The following is a 19,744-nucleotide window of genomic DNA, read 5'->3' as shown; positions in this document are numbered from 1 at the left end:
AAAGCTGCGTCTGTGTGTACATGGTGAATGTTTGTGCTCAGCCAAGCGTATGCACCTGAGTAGTGAGTTTACAACTATTTGCAGGAATGTGACATGAGTGGTGCTGCCAAAATGTAACATGTTCAGAATGAACAGTACCAGAAAGTTTGAATCCCCGTACAAGACGACACTCTAAAAGGGCCGAAGTGCAGCTTAAGGCTCCTACTGAAGTTCTTGTCCTTTTTAACCCTTGATCGCCTTTCAGACTGACACAATGACCCGAGATAAATCCACATTTACCAGTGACCTGGATCACCAATTTTTAACTTTGACGAGGCACACAAGTTGCAGACTAGTGTGAGCTTCAAAGCAAGAAGTAAAACACATTGCACAAATCTTCTCCAGTGCACCAAGCTTTATTCACAAAACTACATGGGCTACCTTGCCAACATCAAGGTGGTTGACCTGAACTTTTACAGATCATCTGACTTGACTCCTTGACCCGGCTTTGGACTTGGGTTTAATCCTGGTGTGATACTCTTAGCTTTGGTGTGAAAAGGGTGTCTACTGTATATTTAAGTATACTTAAGTCTTTATAAATTCTACCTTCATGTTGAGGGTTATTATGTAAAACCTGCATGTCGATTCCAAGTTTAAAAACTGCATTAAGGCTGCAACTAAGGACTATTTTCATTATCGATCAATCCAACGATTATTTTCTCAATTATCGATTAGTTGTTGGGTTTATAAAATGTCAGGAATTTGTGAAAAATGTCAATCACAATCACTCAAATGCCTTGTTTTGTCCCAGCCAACAGGCACCAATCCATTCACTTTACTATCGATGAAGAAAATATTAAGTCATATTATATTATATTCATTTGAGAGGCTGGAAACAGAAAATGTTGTCTTTTTTCTAACGAAATAATAATAATTAATAGTAACTGATTGATTATCGAAACAGTTGGCGATTCTTTTTCTGTTGATCAACTAAACTGCAGCAAAACACTTTAATGAACTGGTCAAGTATGAAGACTCAGGCAGTGTGGGCCAGAAGGAGCGAAGCACAAAATGAGCAGTGAAGGGGAAAGTCTGGCTGTGTTGGCCTGCTGCAGAGTGTCGGGGTGAACGGGTGGGTTGGTATGGGTCATGTGAGGTGGGTTTAGCCCCTTGTTTGGCCATGAGCCAGAGAGACGAAGACAAGGAGGGAGGTAAAGGTAAAGGAGACGAAGATCGAGCGGCAGATTCAGACGGGGGAAAGGTGACGACGAAGAAAAGGAAGCGAGAAGTCAAGGTAAGGGGCAGGAGGGAAAAGAGCGAAGGAAGGAAGCTAAATAATTGAGATGGAGAGGAGCAAGAGGTTAAGATAAAGATAGAGAGAGAGAGAGATAGCTGAAGAAACTGAGGGGTAGGGTCGGAGGATTCAGCACATTTTCCTTCAGGTTTGTGTTTATCTGAGGCTCATTAAAAACAAGCATCATGTTCTTCACTGCATCAGTATGTCTTCAAAATATGTTTGGAAGTGAATTCTAAAAAAATCCAATCGATGAAAAGTTATGACCTCGAGGAGGTAAATAAAACCTTGCAGTATAAAATAAAGTAACAGTTTCTGACTCTGGCAAATACATCACAGAGTTTATGATCATTGTCGGCATTAATGGCAACAGTACAAAGAAATACACCGGCGATGTCCTTTCAAGTGAAGCAAACAAACACAACTAAATATAAATGGAGTGACTTCTAAATTTTGCTGTTTGGACCTCATCAAAGCAATAGCAGATTCAAAGGAACTCTGTTTATTCCCATTGAGAAAAGTGAGCCGCGCTCCTCATGCAATAAGCAATGTTGTGTTTTTGCACTACATTTTGGTTTACTGGAGTTACTTTCCATGAAGAGTATTTTGCTCTGCCTCAGCAATGTTTATTCTGAGTCTAAGACTGAAGCTTTTTAAAGAGAAAACTTCTCTGTTAACAACAAATATCCCAGCATTACGAAAGTATACCTATGTTTATATAAAGGGTATAGCCTGACCGAACAAAATAAGCCAGATATGAAGGGTACTTGCTGTCCAAAAGCACAAGTCCAATCATCAGAGAATTTTACTGACTGACAGCACTAAATCATGTCAAAAGGAAACATGTCTGCTTTTAGAGCCTCAAAAGTAAAGCTATACTTAAATGCACTTTGTTAAAACAACAAAAGGCAGGGAATAGAGGATAGAGAGGCATAAAGGAGATTGAGAAAGGGAGGGAGACTGTTGAGAAAAGGCGGGTGGGGAGGTAAAGGCTTTGGTGTAGGACAGCAAGGTCTGAACCCTGCTGGAGCTGTCACATCTCCTATAGTGTGAAGCCGTGAGGATCTCTGGCTGTTCTCCTACCAGCACTAATGAGTACAATTACACAAGGACCATTTATACTCCGCCTGTGTCCATATACACAGAAACAAGCAACAGTGAATGACAAAAAAAGCATGCAACTCTCTCAGGACTCTCGCATGCAATATCATCAACATGCTCACTGGACAATTACGGACATAAGGGCGCACGGAGCCAACTCTGGTGGTAATCGCAGAGAGAGGGTGCGAACGTGAGACAAAAACAGAGAAGACACACACACACACACACACACACACAGGATCAACAGAGACACAGACAGAAACAAAACTAAAGAAAAATAAAAGAGAAAGAACATGACTTTTCCCCTCAGTCAGTGTTGTGCTGCTGCTCGGGACATAGAGAGGGATGGAGGGAGGGACTGCTGCTGCTGGCTGTAGATGTAACAGTATTTGAATAATCTCTCCAGGAATGGAAAACTGATTAATCCTTGCAGAAGGATCCTAGGGATGAGTACAGCGGTTGGGTTTCAAAGAAGAGATAGAGGGAGGGAGGGAGAGGCTAGGAGAGCGAGCGAGCGTGAGAGAAAGAGACGGAGAATGAGAGAGAATGGGCAGCAATTAAAGACAAAAAGGCCTCACTGTCTCCTTTCATGACTTGCCCCACCACTGTGCCAGCCGATACTCTTCATCCTATTTTATACTGCTCTGCTCAGGGAATTACATGTTATCTGTGTCCAGCCTGAGTTTATAGTTAGAACACAACAATGAGATAGGATAGCCTCAATCAATAAGGCCAACCATCCATAATGCAAAGCATGCCCGTCCGGCATATCTAGGCTGAGCCCTGTTATCGGGGGAGCCGGCCGACTTGAGGTGATAGTGCCTCTGTTCTGCTCCCAAACGGCCATATGAAGAGAGAATTTGAAAAATGCTGTTACCGTGGTAATCCAATTTTCCGGCCCCGGTTTGTGGCTTGGCATGCTTATGTAAAAAAGGGGGATAGAAAAAAAAAAAACACAAGGAGAAAATCTGAAAGTGCATCAACATGAAAGCTGGGCACACAAGTGAAGAGCTGAGAGAACCCCGATGTCTGGGGGGAAACTACCAGACCAAGATCAGGGTCAAATGTCAGGAGGCCACAGTAGTTCCCCAGAGATGCATCACAGTGATTTGACCATCTCCCTCCTGCTCTCTGGCACCCTGGTTGGTAAGTTTACGGTGACGACAGAGGGACATGTGTTTGCCAGCCAGTCTTTTGGTATTTTACAAGCAATAACTGCACAGTAAATACAATAAACTGACCACGATTGCAATTGAAAAATTCACAACGGACATGTAACATCGTTGCTCAGGGCACCGATCAATTTAATGACGGTCTGATATTGACATTCAATATTCAAGTGCGAGAGAAACAAAGTGGGTTTGGGCATCCTGCTGTTCTCTTTATTAATGCTAACCCCTAAATGTAATATTCTGGGTCACATGCATCAGCACAGTTAATTATTGTATCACATTTGCCAGGGGCATCAGGAGCAGTCTGGTCCAGACAGAGCTAATTCATTGTCATTATATGTTTTCAGTAGTTGCATGCTGTCAGTACTAAATAATTGGTATCTGCTGAAAATGTGCAGACCAGAGTGTATTTCTGTAGCTCTACCCAATCTGTGCTCAGTTGTTTTCCGTCCAAAAAGACAGCTTTCCCGACAGAATCCGATTTTTTTCAGAATAATCAAAAATGGAGACAGCTTTGTCTTTGTCTAGAAAGCCAAATTTGGTCCAGGTGTCTATAATGTAGGCTGCACCGTGACAGACAACTTAGTCATGGTCATCAGAGAAACAGTCAAGGTGAATAACCATCAAGAAGTCTCAAAAACTGACAAGACTACTAGCAATCAAATGTTACTGGCACGGTTTTTTTTTATAAAATGAGCTGTTTATGTGCTAAAATGTTATGTACAACAAGGAGAAACACTATAACATTTGGACATAATTTTTTTGACCTGGTAAGACAGATTTATTGATACATTTGTGACCCCATTGTCGGGATCACTCCTGCCTTCATCATAGCCTATTACTGTAGTTGACTTCACAAGGTTGTACATAGCGTAACTACTACTAAATAAAACAATGCACAATAAAGCAGCCTGTCCGCGCTGGTGGAAAGAGAGACTGTCAGTAAACAGTCCAACTCATTGCCAGCTGCTCCGGCTCAGCATGCCGCACTCTCTGCTTCAACGATCTGTACACTCTGAACCATCAGTATCACCACAATAATCACAATCTCCTTATTTGCCAAGTACAGCAACGTGTCTTCGAAGTCATCCACACAAACAACTTGACACCAGAGCTTCACACAATGATAGATGAAGAGATGGATGCAGAGCTAAGAGACAAAGTGCAAAACAAACTATAAACAGCAGACTGCAATGTCTTGACCTGCAATATAATATGTTCTTTGCTGCAGTCTAAAACTGTCCATGTCAGCTAAATGTAGAAGACATTACTAGCTTGAGAGCAATCTGAAATAATAAAAATACTGAAACATGACTAAGTCAGCAGGAAAATAATAGTTTTTCTATTCCTGAAAAGCCAACTATTTTAGGAGATTCAAGATGTTCAAAGGCCAGAAAGAGAGCGATGACGATCTGGTACGAATGGGTGGAACTCCATAGAGGAAGGAAACGGTGGGAAAGGGAATAGAAGTGCTGGCTACTGTTTGCATGGCTCACTCACTCCCTGTCTGCCACTGAATCATTTCAGAGTCCTTCAATCTGTTCCCTGCCCCCAGCGAGACACGATGACCCTCGTTTCCTGAGAACACATGACCGACCGGGATAAGGGCTGAGACAGAGGAAGAAAATTGGACCCAGACTGCTGCACAGGGAATATTGAGTTGCTCTTCTCTCCAGCCACCTCTACTGTGCATCAGTATCTATGGATCTCACATGCGTGTGTGGTCATGCTTCTGTTTGTGTGCATGTATCTAGGAGCGGCCAGGCGTGGTATTAAGGGGGCCCTGCCCGACAGCAAGTCGACCAGCCAGCTGGCCATTCAAAAGGGAGAGCCACACATCACTTCGGGCAACAGCTGAGGCCACATTTAAACAGCCAGGGCAGTACCCTGGCACCGGGGAGTGGCAAATCACTGTCACTGTATCGTCTCCCCTCAGGCGTGCCCCGGCCATGATTCACAGACTGAATCAATAGTCAGGGTCCCAGCCTGGTTTCCACCAAAGGCCACACAGGGCATCAAGGAGGCATCCTTGGGATTTATGTCCCTTGTATTTGCCCCTAAGTAGCATTTTTGTAATTGTTTTTAAAAAACTTCTTTCCAGAGGAGATGGTACGCCAAATAGAGTAGAGCTTCAATTAAATGAATAGACCTGTAAACAATATAGTCATGCTGTGTAGAGGGGCTGCTGACTAAAAGCACTGGCCTGCTAGGAGGGGTTTGATGTAGTGGTCTAAGTGCCCCAACTCCATCAATCCTCGTACCTCTTTACGGCAGACTGCTGCTGAGAACACAATAGGTACCCACTCATGTGGCAGCCATGGGCTGTGAGAGTTTGCACACTGGCTGATAAAGTGGCTGTTAGTTTGTAAACCGGCTGACCTAAAACAGTTATATGTTCTTTATTCTTCATCTAAGAAGAATCTAGGGCTGCAACTAATGATTATTTTCATTATTGATTAATTGTTATGTCTATAAAATGTCAGAAAAATGCCAGTTTTAATTTCTTACAACCTTTGTTTTTCTCTGAACAGTCCAAAATCGTAAGATATTCAGTTTCTGATCATGTTCTCCTTCTGTGTAAAAATGTATTTCAAAGTTCATCTGAAGCTAATATGAATCTTCAGCTGTCCAAATCAGTCAAATCAAGTCAGTATCTTTCAACGTTATAGTCTTTTTAGTGCCAAAGTCCCTCTTTTTGTTACTATACTTCCACCGCAACCACCACTTACATTGAAAGCACATTGAAGGGGATCTTTTACTGGCCAGTATGAACAGGAGGAATGATTACAGTGATGAAAATCTCTTTCAGTGTTCATATGGGCTCCTGACTGTTTTTTTTTAATGTTGTGTTCACACCAGACGCAAAGCAAATTTTCTCGTTCTCTGCTACTCTTGCGAGTTTGACCGTGGGATCGTTTGCGTTTATTCATCCCCAACAGCCAGTGAGCAACGACAAGCACCCACTAGTCCCCACCTGGACAATGGGAGCCAGCGCAGTGATGCTACTGAAGCTCAGCCTGCCTGCCATCATTACAGTTCAGTCCTCTTGCTAACAACAGTCATACTGACACAGTCATACTGGTGTAAACAGACGCAAATTCGCGTCTATCCGCGTCTTTGCATTGACTTAGTATGCAATCTTGTCACGTGAAAAATTCACTTCACGTTCTGTGTGAACACACCATAAGACAGACTTGAAAAATTGTGAACCTATTCTTTAAGCTCCTCAGAGGCGATCACTGAGTGAACTGCAACACATTGTCTGCACTCTAGAAGTGAACTCTGCTGGGAAACTTTGAGTAAACCTCGGAGCAAAAAAGCTACTCATGGAAACCATGTTTACTTTTTCCCCTTGACATCACTCTAGTTAGACACACACACACACACACAAAGCTGCGGCAAGGAGAACACACAAACAGATGTGGATAAACTCACGCCTGCTATACACCCACAAATAAAAACACAATACACACACTCAGAAAAAACAATGCTGATGAAAAAACACACTCACGAGTGAGAAAGATGACAAGCTTCTTCAAGGCCCCAGAGCCAAATTGTCTCTTTTATTAAGCTTTAATGTTCTTGTGAGAAGTAAAGTGCTATTAGAAGAGTTGCAGAAAGGAGGGGAGATCAAGCCAAATACTACACATTGAGTATTCTCCCCGAGCACAGCTCTGACCTGAGGAAACATAACCACTGTTACATATTCACCAGGCCTCAGCAAAGTGCTGTTAATACATGATCTATTAATCCTGCTTATGGTTGACTCACAACAAAAAGCAGGCATTAGCACATTTATAGAGTCTCCGAGAAAGAATGCTGGTCTAAGGTCTGATCTAAGGTCTACGTGGATTTGTGAGTGGGCGGAGAGATTATCACGATCTGAGAACTTTGGTTAAAGTCCCATGCGAGAACACTCACTTTATGAGCAACCACAAAAAATGACCAGACTGAAACCTGTTATGGTCAAGAAAGGCTGAGAGGTTTTAACCACAAACTGACAAGCCATTTCCCCAAGAAGAGTGGCTTGGGCTGTATCACATCATGTCCAACACAGACAGACACACTGTTTCCATCAAGTTAAACAGGTCTGGTTGTCTTAGTGCGAGCCAGTTAGCATGCAGAGCATGGACGTAAAAACAGACAGGCACCAGACAGCACTTCCTGCAGAGCTGCTGATTCAGAGGAGAAAAATAAAATACCAAAGATGATGTTAATAGTTGAGTGACATGCTCAAGGAAATCTGTGCAAATTTCTTACACATTTGTTAGTTTGAGATTCAGCAATTACCAGTAAAAGATCTCATGGTTAACACTTGCACTGCTCTGCACTGACAGCACGGACATCTCTGATTTAACCACAACAGGGCAGGTGACAGACTGTAGCTGGGTTTTAGAAACACATTCATTACTGCTGACACACACATAGACAACCACCACCTCCCTACTCCCAACTGTAAAAATGCTTTCAATTTTACCACCAATTTAAAGTACAGTTTAGTTCTCAAGGGAGTAATCAGGAACTTAAATAGGAAAGAAAGAAGCAATCACTCTATGAAAAGACATAATAAATCCTTCTGAGCAAGGTTAGGTGAAACTTTATGATAACAGTGAAACTGAAATTGAAACAAAATGTTATTTTACTTGTGACCACATCTTGGTCCTTAAGCCAATTCTGACAACTTGTGAGTATAAACACGTTGCTAAATGTTTATGGTTACTTGTCCTCTGCTGACCTACAATAGCAGCCAAGTAGTTTCCTTACCCTTCTTCTAACACAACAAAGTAATATTCAAGTGTTTGTTAAATGGTGAGAAGTCAGAGACCCGTTTGCCCAACTCTGCTTATCCTCCTCCCTAAAGTCCTCTCACCCTTCTCCCTTCAACCCAGAGGAGATGCTTGCCCTGCAGCTTTGAAATGACTCTTAAAAAGAAGCTATGATTATAGCGCACTGACCCACACCGATGTAACTGGCCTGACAGCCGCAGGCAAAAGCTCAGTTAATATCAAACATTTATCGATCAAATGTTGTGACTGTGACATGATCACAAATTCACGCTGCTTTCAGCGACAAAGGAAAGACTACAAAGGAAGAAACATGATGCTGTGATCGGAGCCAATTAACTTGCTCCAGGAGGAATTAAGCACGGGGATCATTTTTCTATTCTATGTGTGCTTCTAATGCAGAAGGGGAAAGTTAAAATCGAGTTGTCGGTAGCAGTTAGCGGACCCTTTACAATTTGCTTTAATGTGGTAGGGCTGTCCTGGCAGATGTTGCGAATGACTAAAGGCTGGCCGTTTTTGTCATTAACAACATGACAGTCCCCTTTCTTGGTAAAAAAGAGATTATAAAACTGGCAGACACTTTTTATAGTGGCAGTTTTTCTTTCTCTTTGCACAAGGCTTGTCACGGTGTCACCTAGGATACAAATGAGTCACAGAACTGGGAAACGTTTTTAGACCTTTAGACCTTTTAAAAGGAGGTTAAAAAAAAAAGTTTTCCTGCTTATATCATAATTTGTAGTCACGTGTTTCTAAATAATGTGGATAATTCCAGCTAAAGTGACAGGAGCAGTGATAAGCAACGTGAAAAATTTCAAATAAATAATGAAGAACGCCTTTCAACTAGCAGGCATTTCTTCAAAAAAAAAAAAGGGGCGACTTTAACAGTTTGTTTCCTGTCTTTATATGTCCAGAAAGATAAATTAGGCAGGCTATTTAAGTGCATAAGAGGTGAGGAAAGCCTCTCAGTGAGGAATGGTGTCAGAGTGTGTGTCCACTGAGTGATGAAGGCCTGTCACTCTTCACTGCTCTCCCAATCATCATCTAGAGATGGCTGCAGGGGAAATGTATTCTTCTGGGGCTTTAAACACTCCACTGCTGGCGTCTGACATTGACACGCACTTTTGACACTTTGTGATGCATCACATACACACTTTAGAACATGCATGTCACTTAGATACGGCAGAACACAGACGCCCAGGAGGAGTAAGACAGAGCAGGCGACACACACACACACACACGAGTGATAGAGAGAGTTAAAGGCAGAGACATATGAAGAGGTGACGGCGTGTAAACGATTATAAAGAGAATGAATGAAATGAGAGATGAAAGTGAGTGGTATGGACGGGGAGAGAGAATGAAAACTGATTACATGGAAAATCCTCAATGGAATCGATATCAAACAGAGAACCCACTCCATGTTTCCAGCTGCAGAGTCAATGTGTTGTCAATAAAACAGCTTTTCATCCCAACAATGCTACTGGTAAATGGCAACACAGTGTCATTGGTCAGTGGCCTTTACACTGTATGTGTGTGTGTGTGTGTGTGTGTCAGTAGCAGTATTTGTCTAGCAGCAGGAGTGATGAACGGATGGAGTGGAACAGGAACTTCCTGCTGAGTGAACAGACATGCAATCGCTACACTGCCCCTCTGACCTGGCCAAGACACACAGAAACACACATACGCATGCAGTACACACACACAAACACACAAACACAAATAATTTCCTGTTCACCTCACCTGCCCTCAACATGAACTGAACTTAAAACATACTGAATTATGAAAATATGAGGATAAAAAAAAAAATCTGATTTCTGTGACTATTAAGATATTTGAGTCTAGAAGCTCCGAAAGAGAAAAAGGAGACAAACAGTAACAGGAGTCCACATGATGCGAGGCGGGTTTGTACTGACGTCAGGAATCAGCCAACCAAACTGGTCTTGTGAGAATGAATGTAAATGGAGCTGTAGTATTCAGTGCAGCTGTTGAGCTGCTTACTTATTTCAGGAATTCCTTTCACGTACAGTACCTGAGCTCCGTTCTTTGTATCCTGGTTGGGTTATTTGTCATGCAGAGGATGACTGTAGAATACAAAGTTATACAACAGATTAAACAAAACTGCTATCTGAGTATTTACCCAACAGATTTATGGTGCAGCACAGACAGGGGTGGAACAGGACTTCATTTCCAGAAAATGACACTGAGGAGGTCCACGGCTACTTTAAACCTATGGCTATATATAGATTTGTATTTTACCTTCTGATTCGATGTTATGTTGCTTATTAGTAGAGGTCTGGCTGGGATTAGTGTTAGCTGTGTTGTTAAATTAGATTAGTGAACAGAGGACTGCATCTGGAAATACAGCAAAGGTTTCCATCTTTGCTGCGATGAAGGTGATTTCCAAGACCGGCCTTAAAAGCATCTGCAAAGGTTTGAGACTGGATCTGGACTAACAACTCCAGGAATGTCAGTGAGAATAAGATCAGATCATATCATGACAGGTTTTACTCCAAAATGTCATGATTCTAACGCTTATAGAGAGTCGTGTGTATGAGAGAAACGGCCTCTAAGTGGCAAGCAACTAATTCAGTGGTGTGCTTTTATTTTAATGCCAGCAATCATGCAGTGGTCATGGTAGATGCCTTCTTTTTCCAAAATGTTGGACAAATCTTTCGTAAAAGAGTCCAAAAGGGAAAGCTGTAATATGAGCATAAGAGCTGATGTCGCCACGTCCATTCACGTAGTCAAGCAGCCTCAATCAAGCTCATTTTCTGCAGCCAAAGATTGGAATCAGGCAGGCAATAAAGCCGTTTTACATTTTGCTATTGTTTTTATTCGATAACCATGCCTGGTTAAAATGAGGGTTACAAACAAGCAGGTTTTCAGTTCAACCTAAGCCACTACTATACCAGATGACGTCACTGGTTGGCAAACCTTCAAGCAGAGAATAGAAAGTAATCAATACTATCAGCTGGTGTAGACTTTGGTTGAACTGGAAACTTGCATGGCACATGACTGAAGTGTAGGTGTATTGCTCTAGGACGTTTTCCAAGTCACATGGCTGTTGGACACTACAGCTTCAGGGCTTGAACTTGAGACCTTAAAATTATCTTTAAATTTGAGTTCTACCAATATTTCCACATTCGTAAACTTCATTTAAAAGAGGATGAATGTTTTTTTTTGAAAGGGCAAGGAAAGGACAGCCATGCCCTGTCATCTCTTATGAGAAACAGGAATAATAAAGCCAGCAGACATCGAGCCTTTGTCCAGAGACAGGGTCTGGGCAGGCAAACAGGCAGGAAGAAAGACGAACAGGCATGTAGGCAAGGACTGCAGAGCATCAGAGGATGGAAAATTACCAGGGCTCCACAATCAGCTGGGCACCTTTGATCAGCCAGAGCCCAGGCACCAATTACTGTGGGATAATCGGCAGCCCTCAGAGGCCTGACGAGCTGCAGGCACTGTGGGCACAACGGGTCAGTGACCAGCAGGCAAAGGCCTGGTCAACACGGCTCACAGAGCCAAAAGCCGACGGTGCCCCTCGCTGAAATGCTGCATGAAGGCGGCCAAATGGACAAGCAGCACAGCAAAGCCATTGTTCCCCTCCTGTCGACTCAGCACAGTGGCACTCTCACAAGCCAGACATCGCTCTCCGCAGACCGCTTGGTGGTGGAGGAATGGTGCAATACTGTAGAGAGTGTGAACCTGCTATTGCGCATTTCGGGCGTTCTAACGCACTTAACCTGTCTCTGCCATAAAACATAAGCGACATGTGTAGAACACGTGTGTGTCTACATGCTGCGCGTACACCTGTATCTGTAATTCTGTGGTAAACAAAAAGCTGCAGTGCTCAAGGCAGTACTTGCTGCACAGTGATGCAACACACAGGAAACACGTTCCTCGCCGCCCCTTTCTACTGATAACCCCTTCCTAGACAGGAAAAAGGCTGAACTACCTGCTTCTGACTTACCTCACATTATCTGAGAGGAATGTGGGCTGACAAAACAAAGTAAATCTAACTATGTGACCTCTCCAACACAAGTGTTATATTCTTTACCTCTCGCTTTCCTCTCACCAACAGTCTGGTATCTGACACAACTGCAAGCTAGCAGAAATGATTTATAAACAAAAACCAAGCCTCTCTACTTGAGACAGAACATGATATTCAGCTCATTAATAATTGACATCTTTCTTGTGCTGGGGAACGTTCATCATCGATTAGACCAGGCTACAAAGTTGGCTGCTGTGCTGCTCCTCTCTTCACTGTCAACAGTACAGTGACGCGAAACTGTTCATAAACCGCCACAACAATATCTCTTTAGTCATTGCTGCAATAAGCAAATAAGTCAATTATGCCATTGAACTTGACTGTCTCATCGCTGAATATTTTGCCTACTCATACATACTCATACAGTTATCTAACAGCAACACAGAAGCCAGTGGACTTTGGATCAGACAAACTCCGGTTACACAACAGCCAGTGCCGGTCCAAGTAGATCCATATGGGCCAGAAGGAGCTTCCCTATAAACCACGAGTCAGCAGAAGAGTCTAATCTTACAGCATTGAGGCCTGGAGAGACGAGATATGTTACACTGGGGGAGGAGAGCTTGTTTCTGGGGACATTTTAATTAAAGATTATGGATATTATTGATTCCTTTTTCAGTTTATGCCAATAAAGAATACTTGTGTTTTGGTCTTGATACCAAAGCTGTATTTCTTTTGATACCTTACGTAGCTGAGTATAAACACATCTTTCTACAAAAACCTTTAAATAAACCAAACTTCTCCAACACACCGGTATAAAAAGCTGTCTTATTATCATCGGTCAAAGAACTTTTCTGGAATAAAATACAGCATAAAACTGAAATGACTCATCAATCAAATAGTATCTGATGAAATATACATCAAAGAATAAAACTGACAAAAAAGGGTTACAGACAAAATTCTGCCTGTGCACCAAAGTATTGTGATTTAAAGGACAGGTTCAAAGTTTTTCAAGTCTGTCTTAAAACAATGGTCAGGTGCCCAAATGAACATTGAAAATAGGTTTTCTTGCCATAATAATTCCTCCTGTTCATACTGACTATCAGAAGGTCCCTTCATCACGCACTTACAACATAAGTGATGGAGGCAAAAATCTGCAGTCCTCCATCTGTGCAAAAACTTATTTATTGTTTTTGCTGTGTCTTCCTAGATACCACTGCACATGTTCATGGCCCATGTTCAGCTCAGACTGGAATATAGTCCTGGACAGTGTTTGTGGAAAAGACTGTGGACAGTCATTTCTTCATCATAGTCGGTCACCTGCGCCTCCTAACCGAGGACAGATATATCTAGCTGCAGTATACCAGAGATAGTTCCTGCACGCATACACAGAGTCCCTTTACAATCACTGTCACACATGCTATGGAAGGGGAGTCGTTAGACACAAACACACACACACACACGTGCACGTCACTTCAGACAGAAGTTATTACACTATCCACACAGTGAGGAGTTCACATTAGTACATACAGAGAAACTGAGAAATGAAATGCACAAAAGTGGTTTTATAAAGCCAATACCAAAATCAGATCTTCTTGTCACCCACACATAGACTCACAGACACATTTTTAAAATCATACTACAAATGCAGCTGCAGGTTAAGACTCGTACACACTTCTCTCTGTAATTAAATGTTGTTTTAACAGGTAATTAACATTTGGTCGTAGAAACCCTCTAGAAAAAGATCATGAATATGTCAATGCCACAGTCAAATATTTGTGGTAAAAAAAATAATTAGTGGTCCTGATAATCCAGACAGACAAGGAGCCAGAAAACAAGGAGGAGGCCAAACTGCAAAAAGAAAAAGAAAAAAAGAAACCGCTGCCAGTAGCTGGCAACCCAATGAAAAGGCTGGGAGGAAAGAGAGAGAGACCTAATTTCCTATTTTAATACATATTTCAGGGTTATTGTAAGATATTGGTGACATTTTTGGCCATTCTTATTGTTTTGTTTTAAAAATAGATGTCTCCTCCTGAGGTGACACTTCTACATATTACACTTCTAGCACTCTGGCTGGCACTGATGGCTGCTACAGAGTTCCCACCCTGCGAGATACACCACCGGTCAACTCTGTCCTGGGTCACTCGTAATTAAAGCAGAGATCAGAGAGCTGAATAAAGCATGAGCTGTTCCAGTCTGGGAGGCTCAGGTATCACTCTATATAGGGGCCCAGAGAGACAAAAGGAGTCCCTGAGCCCCATACCATACCTAGCGAGGAGTGATACAGACGCAAACCTGAAAGGCAACTCCTCGCATACAGTGATGCACCCCCCCCAACCCTTGAAGCCCTAATTTTTTAACAGTTTAAACAGCCAGCGCAAGAAGAAGAGCTCAAAGCCCCTCAGACCTAATTAAGAGCTAAAGATATTGTCCCAAATGGGGACACTCAGAGAACTGCGTTCAAAGCACTAAAAAAAAAACCCACGCAACACCCATCCATGCCTTGTTGTTTTTCATTTTTTAAATGAGTGCTGACACAGCAAAACACGGCCATTAGGAAACAGCCTACAGATACAAATACTGCATGGTTTGTGAAAAAAAAATGAGATTAAATGGACTGTAGTAACTATTCTTAACTGATTTCAAAAACATGAATGTAAAAATAAAACTCAGCAAGTTTCCTTTACTGGGTTAAGAGACCGACAGTAATCTGGTTAACACCGGTTTTTTGTTTAGTTTAGTTTTTAGGGGTTTTTTTTTTTTTTGTGGAGAAACACAAATTCTTGCCAATGTGCACTGGAAAGTTTTCTTATAAGTTTTTTATTTGTGTAATTGTGCAATAAGAAAGCAATGTTGGTCAGGTCTGAATTTCAGATTATTATCCCAACACCACCTAACTGAGCTTTTAGAGTTGTCAGAACAATGCAACAAACGTAAACATGTCATCTGCTGTTTGTGTCATGTAAACATAGTCAAAGATGCTCTGTAGTTTTCATAATGTGACTGTTCAGATTTTTGTGTGACAGCTCTTCCAGAGTGATAACCACTACATGAAAATGTGACGAACCGACAACAATCTCCCTCTGCGGTAACAGATAACACAGCTTATCAACATACATCTCAAAGACGCAGGGCTCTAACCAACTCTGCAGATCCACAGAACCTATTTTAGGCTACTTATGTTGAAATGGGGTCAGCTGCACATTTGAGATCCTGATTCTAAAACCTCCCCTCTGGTTGAATCTTCTCAGAGTGTCTCTCTTGGATCCGTTCCCAATCAGCTCAGAACATGGTGCCTCGTGTACATCTAACCAGTGCAGATTGCATGCCTTCTTCATGATGCAAAAGGACCGAAGCCACGCGGACCCGGATGTTAATGATGCTCACAAGAACTTTCGTCCTCTGAAGGGATCGTTAGAAGTTGTCCAGCTTCCACCCAGGTGCCATCCAATTTACAGGTCATTTTCTTGTAGCTTAACCATGAACGCAAAGTTGACTTTTTTGTATGCAATTCATCTCAATTCACACTGCCCGATTATAAGTGCAAAAGGCCTTTTAAGCAAAAGTCCCCAGACTGCACGCGGCTCTTTTATTAACAGTGTTTTGGTAACCTATCATCCCACAAGGTTACTTTTTTGGCAGAGGAGAGTGTCAAAACAAATCCCGCTATAGTTCCTGTAACTTTGTTTATGCATGATGGACTCATCTGCATTCTTGGTCATAACTCTCTGACAATAATGATATTTATACACACACACAAAAAAATAGCAGAATGTGATCTCACTGAACCATAGCGCAATTCAAGGGGAAAAGAAACAAATGTTCAGACATCTGGGTGCACCATCTCAGTTTACATGTCCTTATTCTCACCTGCCCACAGATATCAAAAAAAAGGTAGAAGTTTGTTCAAAATAAGCTTGGTGTGCCGCCATTTTTATTGTACCATGATGTTGACAACAAGCACGGGTTATGGATGACGCCATCGGCAAAGCACGTTCAATGGCCCGCATCAAAGCTGCAGCCAGAAGTAAGGATTAACATGACAAATAAAAGGGACAGGTGAGCAAACTGTGAGATGGTCACAGACATAACTGCGGCAACCCAGACTGTTTGATGTTGAAAAAGAAGTTAGAGTCATACCTCCCATTCCTGTCATCTCAAATTTATTCAGTTAGCACAGGACTGAAAGCTAAGCCGATATCACGGATTCACTCTACTTTCACCAGAAGCGCCAAGAAACTCCACTATCTTGTTGCTATCAGGGGACAAAAATGAAGCCCTTTGATTGCTTTGTCATCGCACAGCAAGTTTATCTACCCGTGTTGCATCACTACTCAGCATTCACATGTACGGCTTGCTGCCAAGAATGGGCCTCTCCTTTGAGAACAGAGTGAGCTGCTAGGAGTAACGCTAGTTTCACCCACAGAGTGAATCACAAAGCTTCGGACAGAGTCTTGCTCTTGCATTCTCCTTCTTTCTCAAACAGCTGACAGACTTGCACAGTGGGATTGGTGGCAGAGGGCCAATCTTGCCTCCCTCATTTTGTGAGATGAGTCAAGCCGAGAGTTACTTTCACGAATTTCCAAAAGAAAAAAACAGCAAAATGATTAATCTCTCTTCTTACACTGCTTCCCCTGTCTAATGGTTATATCTAATTTCCTAATTGTTAGGAAACCCTTAAACCATCTGCATAAATACTGTATGACATCAGAGCTGAAATAATCGTCAAATAATCGATTAGCTGATCAACAACAACAAAAAAGATTAATTTGATTTTTCAAGCAAAAGTGTAAAGTATTTGTTGGGTTCAGATTCTTTAATCTTTTTTAATTTGATGCATTTTGCCATTTCTGGTAGTAAATTGAATCTCTTTAGTTTTTTCATCTTGGGCACTGAGACAATATAATAAGCATTTTCACTATTTTCTGACATTTTATAGGCAGAACAATTAATTGGTCAATTTAGAAAACAATTGGCAAAACAATCGACACTGAAAATATTTATTTGTTGCACCCCTATGAAACATACGTTAATTGTTTTACTTCTGTTTAATTAATTAGTCATTCTTCTTTGTTTTTTGTTCCCTACCCTCCTTGACTCCCTTTCAAGTGTCTTCTGGCACTTGCAAGGCCATCATTGTAAATAAGAAACTGTTCTTGCCGTCTTGCCTGGTAAAATAAAGGTTAAGTAAACACATAAATACAAGTAGCATCATTTTTAAACAGACTTAAACGATCAGATTTCACACTGGAGTTTTACATGATGGCATGTGCAAATACGTATAAGACCTGGTGTTAAAAATTAGATGAGCCAAAATAGATATCTCAGCTTGTATTAATTCATGTCACAATCCTCATCGACACAGCAGTAATGGCTTAACAATTATGGCTCATGAGAGCATTGCAAATGTCAGTGACTGTCCATTATACAAGATGTTTTTGTCAAATGGGTGTGCTGCTGTGGCAATCACATACAATCTATCACAGAGTTACTTTGTTAAGTCTGCATGTGGAAGGTAATCTGACCACTGATGTTTATCTGATCAGGGACAGCAGGCGAGAATGGAAATCTCTTGCTCTGTGGTTGTTGTTCCCAGGAGCACACTCCCATACAGTACAAACCCAAAAGGTCCAGCAATGATATCACTTCCATATAAGAGAATCTGGGGCACATTATCACACTTCACAAAAATCCAGTGTTAAGACTATGAGTCACACTTTATTTATCTTCAAGCCAATCAACCTGTATGATAGCTGGTTGCTGAATGTCTAAGCTGTCTTTTAACAATATGTTTCGATTGTGTCAACACATTTTTACAAACTTGCCATGTCACTAAACTTAATTGCAAATGAAGACACCCTAATTAATGCCAGCATACATTAGTAACGATGATATTACACAAGTAATTCATGTGACAATCTGAAAATGATATGACAAATTATGTGCTAGCTCGCAGCTATTACACCATTTTAGTCCCGATATGGGTCATTATTTTGCTGAGTAACGTTCATCTCTTTAAGTTAACCAGGTAAGTTGAGTATCGTTAACTAGCTAACTAACGTCTTCGCCCGTTGGGTAGAGGAGAGTCAAACCTTTCCATGCACCCCGTAAGAGATGCCAGACAGCCTCATTGCTTACATTTTCCTCATTCTGTTATCTAGTCAGGTTAGCAAGCGAGCTAAATGCCATGTAATTGGGTCTGCGGGGAGCTAAGAGCCGTGTAGCTAACATAGCTGCGTGTGCCGCATCCGAAAAAACACAAGCTAGTTGCTGCTTAGCTCGGTGAGCTAACAAGCTTTACCGGGCAGGCTGATTAAAACACACGTTACACCTTTTTAACCTACCTGTGATCACCGCTGCGACCCAGAAGATGCCCCCGTTAATGCCGTCACCTATTTCTCACGAACCGTGCCGTGCCAAAATAATTCAAATTCCACAGAAAGTGTTGGGAGAGACGCTCGCAGTCCAATCGCTTCAGCCACCGCCGCTGAATGGCTGCTACTCAGAGGCTCAACCAAACTTCCTCCTTAGCAACGGACCGCCTCCGCGCGACCTCATTGGTCGGGCGCGTGCAGATTGGAGGTGATCGATAGCTGATAGTGCGGCCTGGATCAAACTTACAACACATTCAGAGTAGTAACAGCTCCTCCACCGCATCAGACTTATCACTGCAAGGGAGTGATCAGCTGCTGGATGACAAATCAAACAGGGCCTCTGCCAGGATTTTACAAATGCTGGTTATTATGAGTCACCTCGAAACTCATACCCCACCCGATCAGAAAAACTTAACCAGATGCAGTTCTTTTTTAAAGGAATAGTTTAACATTTTGGGATATAAACATATTCACTTTTACTGCAACGAGTTTAAAGATACCCTCAGATATGTCTTGTCATGTATATAAAACTGCTTTGAATAATAATATGTGTTTTCTACAAAAAAAAGTTACATTATCTTATTATCTACTCTTTCTCCCGCATTAAAAATTCCAAATCTATGAATATCAGAATAAAAAATCATAGTTATTAGTATAAGTGTGTTTACACATACAAGGAATTTGGCTGGCTGACAGTGTACACAAAATAACAACACAACAATCTTCAGAAATATACACAAGTAATGACTGTACACAGGTGAAACTGTTTCTGTGAGATGTAAACAGGATACAAATAGTGCAAAGAGGTGAAAGTAGTATTGTTCATTTCACAAGTGTCACTGCTGGTAACAAGATGTCTCCTACTTCACTGTGAAATCCATTCTCAGTATATTCTCAGTATATGTGCACTGGAGGCTTCAAGTTTCCACATCACATTTGCCTTTGCTAAAAAATCCCTGGATTCTCAAAAAAACAAAATACAGAGGACATGACTTCAGTGTCTCATGCAGCCTTGATATAAAACTAAATAACCTAGGATAAAGCATCCAATATTTTAC

General features: G+C 41.7%; 1 protein-coding gene across 3 annotated transcripts in view; it reads right to left on the bottom strand.

The window, feature by feature from the left end:
• Positions 1-18,906, bottom strand: part of numb (NUMB endocytic adaptor protein) — a 42,931-nt gene extending 24,025 nt beyond the window's left edge. The window contains exon 1 of one of the 3 annotated variants that reach the window (XM_042388595.1): positions 18,657-18,906. The gene's annotated coding sequence lies outside the window, so the exon portion shown is untranslated. The remainder of the gene's footprint in view (positions 1-18,656) is intronic. The other 2 variants (XM_042388593.1, XM_042388594.1) reach the window with 2 other exon arrangements.
• Between the last annotated feature and the right edge of the window lie 838 nt (positions 18,907-19,744).

Source organism: Thunnus maccoyii, chromosome 16, assembly GCF_910596095.1.
Source record: "Thunnus maccoyii chromosome 16, fThuMac1.1, whole genome shotgun sequence".
Taxonomy (NCBI): domain Eukaryota; kingdom Metazoa; phylum Chordata; class Actinopteri; order Scombriformes; family Scombridae; genus Thunnus; species Thunnus maccoyii.
The sequence above is the reverse complement of the archived record's forward strand: the minus strand, read 5'-3'. Positions and strand labels throughout refer to the sequence as shown.